Source organism: Piliocolobus tephrosceles, chromosome 4 (genome assembly GCF_002776525.5).
Source record: "Piliocolobus tephrosceles isolate RC106 chromosome 4, ASM277652v3, whole genome shotgun sequence".
Taxonomy (NCBI): Eukaryota; Metazoa; Chordata; class Mammalia; order Primates; family Cercopithecidae; genus Piliocolobus; species Piliocolobus tephrosceles.
Window position 1 is genome coordinate 166639920 of NC_045437.1, and position 7495 is coordinate 166647414.

General features: G+C 36.3%; 1 pseudogene; it reads right to left on the minus strand.

The window, feature by feature from the left end:
- Nucleotides 1-968: 968 nt before the first annotated feature.
- LOC111530806 lies at nucleotides 969-2428 on the minus strand (annotated as a pseudogene).
- Nucleotides 2429-7495: the final 5067 nt, after the last annotated feature.

Here is a 7495-nt window from a genome sequence, read left to right on the forward strand (position 1 = left end):
CAAAACAACAGTCTGCACAAGTATTAGGCAATGTACCAAAATAAAGGGTTTCTTTTTTCTTTTCCTTTTTTTTTTTTTTTTGGCAGGAGAGAAATTATTTTCATGTAGTCATTTGTTGGACCTTGGGGTAAAATTATATTTCATAGTTCCCTTGTTCCCAGGCTGTGGTTAAAAAAAAGAGAGAGAGAGAGAGATTGATGTCTGAAGTTTCAAGTGTATTTGTCTTACAAATTTGTTTGATTCTCTTGGGAATAATTATCTCATATCATTTGAGGGTTAGTAATTCCTTAGGAATGACCCTTCTGTTATAATTAGTAACTTACATGCAGCTAAGAAAAGTGAAAGTTAATGGACTTAGTTTCTTGCATTGCTGCTTTATTAAACTGTTAATCTCTGAAACAAACAACAAGAGTCCTAGAGTCACTGCTCAGTGGAGTAATCATGTTTCCTTTCATTTGCTGAGAATAGGTAATGTAGATATACATGGTAACATAACAATGGTCAGTAAGTAAAACCTCATTATACAATACTAAATCTATATACACAAGGGAAAGGTATGTCCAATGGCTGTTGGGAGGAACTTCCAATGATTTCTTCTTTCCCAGTTTCCCAGACATTAGATTCAAGACTTCAGTGGAACAGGAAAGAATGAAAAAACAAAGGTAGAAAGGAAGGGAGAGGAAATACAATAAAGAAAGAAAAAATGATCTTATAAATGGTGAATCCACAAAGTCACAATTCTTTAATAAGAAACCAAAAATAGAAAGGAGGAAAATAAAAGAAAAATTTTAAAAATACTTAGCTTCATGTAACCCACTCACAACTTTGGTCAATGTATGAGCTAGAAAAAATGGTAAGGGAATTTGAAAGAGTCTTCAAGTTCTCAGTAGAGGATGGGAGCAACCTAGCTTTGGAACTTTGAGCGAAGTGGTTCTTTCTGAATCTTAGGTGAATATTACAGTATAATGTTAGATCTTTGCATACACTGAGATTTCTCCATAGTCATAGACTGTTGGTCGTATACCTTCAAGACACCAAGAAAACTCTTTAACATAGCCACAAGATAAATGGATTATTTTTCTTTACAATTTTTACAAATATTGTTTAATAAAGCAGGTACGGACTACATCCATTTAAAACGCATAGCCCAGGCCAAAAATTACAAATAAAATAAAGAAGAACAGTGTTCTGTTGTATTCATTTCTGCATGAAAACTTTTTAAATTGCTAATGAAAATTAGAACTGTTCTGGGATCTTCTGACAAGATTTTTTGAGATGGGGTCTCGCTCTGTCACCCAGGCTGGAGTGAAGTGGCATGATCTCGGCTCACTGCAACCTTTGCCTCCCAGGTTCAAGCGATTATCCTGCCTCAGCCTCCCAAGTAGCTGAGACTACAGGTGTGCACCACCATACCCAGCTAATGTCTTTTTTTTTTTCTGTACTTTTAGTAGAGATGGGTTTTGACATGTTGGCTAGGTTTGTCTCGAACTACTGAGCCTGAGCAATCCACCTGCCTTGGCCTTCCAAAATGCTGGGACTACAGGCATGAGCCACTGTGCTTGGCCCTAACAAGATTTTTTAAAAATCTTAAAATGCCTTTCCTTCAGTGAAGCCATCTTTGGAGTTAGGCATTACTCTCACCTTATCTGTTGTCTTGACTTCAACCTGATATTCCTCTTCTTTCTTGAAGTAACTTCAAGTTAAGAAAAGGTCATTTTTCCTCAGTCCAGTTCTCTGAAAAACTTCTACCTGCCACTGAAAGTCATAGTCCGGGAGTAAGCCATCACATGCTAGAACCTCAGGGCCAACTGGAAAGTCTTTATGAACCCTTGGATTGATCTATCTCATTTATCACCAAATGCCCAAAAACACATGGTCCTGAGAAAGGTAGCCTCCCTGTGCACACGTGTACTTTTTCAAAAGGAGACGGCAATATGAAAGGGAATGGGCTTGATCACCAAATGTCAGCACAATGAAAACAAACAATAATGTTTAATGAACATTAGAATTCAAATTAGCAGCTGTTTTAAAAAGATTGGGGTTCCAGTTTTCAATTTCATTTTGAACACCACATTACAAAAACAAAAAAAAATTTAAAGATTGAAGGGAGAAGAAAAATAAAAAGAATATCTAAACTGTTGAATGTTGGTTCCTGATAAGCTTCAATCATGTCTTCTTCCTCCATTCCCAGTTCTTTCGAAATATGATTATCAGCGCTTCTCTGACTTTCAAAGAGAAACCCAAGTAAATTGATTGGAATGCTCTGTTTTTGACAGTATAATTCTTTGAGTTTCTTGAGATGTGTTGTCATTTTCACTTTGAAGTGAATCTCACTGATATCCTGTCTAATGACTTTGAGTTTAATGTATTTTGTTGCCTTCTTATCCCCTAAGTCCTCAGTTGAAGGTTTTGCCTCCTGGTCAGACATGGTGGCAGTGGTTTCACCCAGGGGATCTCCACGTGCCAGCAGCCTCGAGTAGGCAGAACCTCACTCCAGGGTTGACAAATCCATTTTCCTTCCCCATGGTATAACACCGCAGCAGCCATAAATGAATTCTTTTTCTATGTGTCCTTAAGTTCAAATAAAAAGCTCAACTATGGAATGCATTATTCACAGTTGTTTATCTTATTGGTTTCAACAATTTAATGTAGGATCTGTAAGTAGTTCTAATCATCAGATAAAAAACTAAAACTTAGTAGAAACATTGAATAGATGGCATCTACTTTCATCTCCTACTTCATAAGGGGATGTCCTTTCATGCCAGGTTGATACTAGCCTGTTATGCTTAAGCTGATACAGTATTTCTCCAGTCACAATGGTATCTGGCTGTAGACTCTAACTATTAGGATGAGCTTTTAAAGATCATACATGGAACCTGCATCAGTTGAAGAGTAGTTAGTGAGAACCTTTCATAAAGGACTGGTCCTCCATTTAAAACAAGAGCTCTTTCCCAGGGCAAAATGAATCAGTAAGAAAGTCCCAATGTCCTCTAATAAAAAACCCAAAAATTTGATGCCTAGATCACTTGCAAATGTTGAATCTGAATTTATACCACCATGTGTTGTGGGAGTCTCATTCTGAAAATTTAATGTAAACACTGGTCTTGGGCCTATGAACTTCTAAGGGTACCCAACAGAAGCAAACTGTATGGGAGAATACTCCCATAATCTAGGATGTACCAAACTGCTTTTTTTTAAAAAAAAAAAAAAACCCTACTAATGAGTCCCTCCTAAGAAAACTATAAAGCAATAAGGAAAAAATCCACAATAACTGAGAGTCATCAGACTTAACTAATAGGATAATCAGAGTTCAATGATGTTAAAAGAACTATAAAATAAGTTCACTTTAACACAGTTAAAAAATAAAGAAAAAAGTAGATACCATAATGAAGTAATAGATTACAATGAAATTAACTAAAACATTTTGAACAGAACCAAATAAAACTTCTAGGAATAAAAATGTAGGCACTGAGTTAAAAACTCAATGACTGCATTAAAAGCAAACCAGCCACTCTGAAAGAGAGAATGAATTAGGAGATGGATTTGGGGAAACTATCTAGATAATGGCAGAGAGAGATTCAGAAAATAAAGATGGAACACACGAGAGTTTAAGCAGCACACAGAATAGAAAGCAAAAGTCCAGCATGCAGAGAATTTCTAGAAATAGAAACTAGGAAGAATGGTGGTGTGGAACTAAATTATCATAAGCCTTGAATAATTTTAATGGGGCATTTGTTACAATTGTCATTGAAAAGTAGAGGACATGTGTTTCATGAACAGTTAATGAAGATCATCAGAAGAATGGGAAGACAGCTCCAGTAGAGCTTTCAAGGACACAGAGTACTAGGTTAGCCATTCATCTTTTAGATGAAGGAGAAGTCAGGAAACTGAGTTTCTTTCAATTCAGTTTACTAACAAGAGTGAAAAAAACTTTTCTGTAATACACAATAGTTTCTTCTTTTAGCATTTCTAAGGACTGCTGACTTGTGAACTTGAAACCATGAATATTTGTTTTAGTGAATTGCATGTGGTAGATTGTTGTTGCAGGGAATCATATTTGTTTACTTCAAATTGTGACTACAGCTTGTGATTTTGATATTTCCCATTTTCTTTTTAAGAAAAGAACACATTTTCCAACTAAAATAAAAAAGATTCAGTTATTTTAAAGACATTTTTTAGTTACAGGAAAAATATCTTATTCTTCCACAACTGACATGAGTGAAAAGCTGGAGAATATTCTACAATTGAGGAAAGACATGATTCCTTATGTTAGGAAGCAAATGAGTCCAGCAGCTGAAATAAGAATTAATGTACACCTAGGTGTACCATAGGACATAGAAAAACACCCAGGATACAAAGAAAGCCTTCAGAATGACCAGGATGAAAAGTCCAATTACCTACCAAGGAGCAACAATTAGAGTGGCATAAAACTTATTATTCATTTATTCATGCATTCTACATGGTCCCCAAATAGTTCTCAAACCCCTACTTTATGCCAGACACTATTCCAGGTAGCTTGGGTAAATCTATAAATGGGAAAGGGGAAGGGGAAGAAGCAAGGGGGAAAGGAGAGACAGGGAGGAAAGGAAGGAAGAAAAATAGAAAAGAAAGAAAGAAAAATAAAGAGAAGGAAGGAAAGAGGGAGGGAGGAAAGAAGGAAGGAAAAACAAAAAAGGGATGAAAAAGGAAAAGGTCAGAAGGTGAGAGAATATCTTTAAATTGAAATAACCTTGTGATAATTAACTTACTAATTGTAGCCTCTGTGATCTCGTTAAATTGAACTCCAACATATCACAAGTATACATATGTAACAAACTTTCACGCTGTGCACATGTACCCTAGAACTTAAAGTATAATTAAAATAAAATTGAACTCAATCTGCCTAGTTTCCTTTTTACTAATATACAGTCCTTAGTGGTCATAGTAATTTTCTAGTGCTGCTGTATCAAATTATCACACAATAGTGGCTTAATACAACACAAATTATTACCTTACCATTCTGGAGGTCAGAATCCAAAACCAGTCTCACCGAGCTAAAATCAAGGAGTCATTTTTGTAGGCTGTCTCCTACAGAGGCTCTAGAGGTAACTCTGTTTTCTTACCTTTTCCGGCATTTAAAGGCTTCCTGTATTCCTTGGCTCAGGGTCCCTTCCTCCATCTTCAAAGCCAGCAGTATAGAATCTTTCCATCTCTCTCTCTCCCTGGCCTCCTTTCTCTCTCCATCTGCACTTCTCTTTCTCTCTTTTCTCTCCCTCACATGTACATACCTCTCCTTCCCCCATCACATCTACTCCCCTGCCTCTGATTTCCCTGCCTTCCTCTTATAAGGGCCCTTGTGATTACATTCAGCACACCTGGATAATCCAGGATACCCTCCCCCTCTCAATATCCTTAATTTGATAGATCTGCAAAGATCCTTTGCCGCATAACGTGATATTCACAGGTTCCAGGGATTAGGATGTAGATGTCGACATCTTTTGGCGGGCGGGAGGGGCACTATTGTGTCTTCTAGAGTAGTTGTTTCACTGTCACTTTTGAATAATAGTCATCCTAAAACTCTGTATCCAGCTAAAGTAAACCATTCAAAGAGTGAAGGTAAACCAATATTTTGGACAAAGACAGTTTGACAGTTATAGACCATTGCTGAAAGAATCACTAAGGGCTTTTCTGCAGTAAGAAGAAAATTGAATGCAGAAGGAAGGATTGAGAAGGAAGATGTAAAAATAAAATAAAATAAATATATGCATTATATCAAAGCAAACTGGTGTAAAAATATTGGAAGGCAATAATTTGGAAGATGAGGAGGAGGCACGGTAGTGATAGGAGTCACAGCACCCTCCAGTTCTTGTGCGGTGTGGAGGGAAGGGAGCAAGGTTGATTAACTGCAGAGATCAATGTTAACATCTGAATAACCTCCAAAAGAAAAGATAGCACTTAAAAAACACAGCAACCCTCAGACTCAAAACGTAGCATACGCACCTAACAACATAGCCTCAAAATATAGAAAGCAAAAATGGACATAATTGCAAGAAGAAATTAATAAATGCGCACTTCTAGTAGGAAGTGCGCATTTGTCACACTTCTAGGAGTTTTTTTTTTTTTAACATACCTCTCTTAGAATCTGATAGACAGAGGAGGCAAAAAAAATTAGTAGGAACATAGCATAGATGAGTAATCCAATTAACAGGCTTAATCTAATGAACCTATATACAGGTCTTTACCCACTAATGCAGTCTACATTCCTTTTCAAGTACACAAGAATATTTACAAAAATTGACTACATGCTGAGTCAAAAGCAGGTGTTAAAAATACCAAATAATCGATATCATTGCTGTCCAATAGACATATAATGTGAGCCACAGATATAATTTTCGTTTCTAGTATCCACATTAAAAATATTTTAGAAAGCAGATAAAATTTATTTTACTATAAATTATTGTATTGATTATTTTAATAACAAGGTGATTATAATATTACTAGACATTATTTTAATTAATAATATATTTTACTTTATTTTACCAATATTATTGCTTTTTCATGTTAAGTCTTAGAGATACAGCACATCTCAGTTTGGATAGCCCCAAGTGAAGTGCTCACTAGTCACATGTTGCTAATGACTATTATAATGAATAGAGCAACACTGTGTCATACAGATCACACTCTCCCACCTCAGTGTAATACCTAGAAATCAAATGATAGTTTAACCAATAATGAATTCTGATGCTTGGAAATTTCTATAATAAATTTAAACAAATTGTGAAATCTAGACATTTGGAAAATTTAAAAACTTCCTTCAAAGTAATTCATGGACAAAGAGGAAATCAAATGAAAATTATGAAATATTTATAACTGAACAACAATAAAAATCTAGATGACAAAATGTGGGGGACAAAATGTAAATATCTAGAGCCAGGTGTATGAATCATATGGGAACTTGGTGTGTGACTGAGGCGGCATTTAAAGTTAGTAGGGAAAGAATGGGTTATTCATTAAATGGTGATGAACAATTGACTTTTCACATGTGAAAAACAGATATAATTGGAATCTTGTCTTACACCATACACAGAAAATGAATTTTTTTTTTTTTTTTTTTGAGACAGAGTCTTGCTCTGTTGCCCAGGCTGGAGTGCAGTGGCTCAGTCTTGGCTCACTGCAGCCTCCGCCTACTGGATTCAAGTGATTCTCCTGCCTCAGCCTCCCAAGTAGCTGGGATCACAGGTGCGTGCCACCACGCCTCGCTAATTTTTGTATATTTAGTAGAGATGGGGTTTTACCATGTAGGCCAGGCTGGTCTTGAACTGGCCTCAAGCAATCTGCTCACCTCAGCCTCCCAAAGTGCTGGGACTACAGGCGTGAGCCACCACGTCCAGCCAGAAAATGAATTTTTTGTTGAATGGTAGAAAATCTTTCTACTTGGAAAATGGAACAGTCCTATGAACCTGCTTAAATCATGAGTCAAGAATATTAAACCTGGCAAAAGATACTCGCTCTAGCC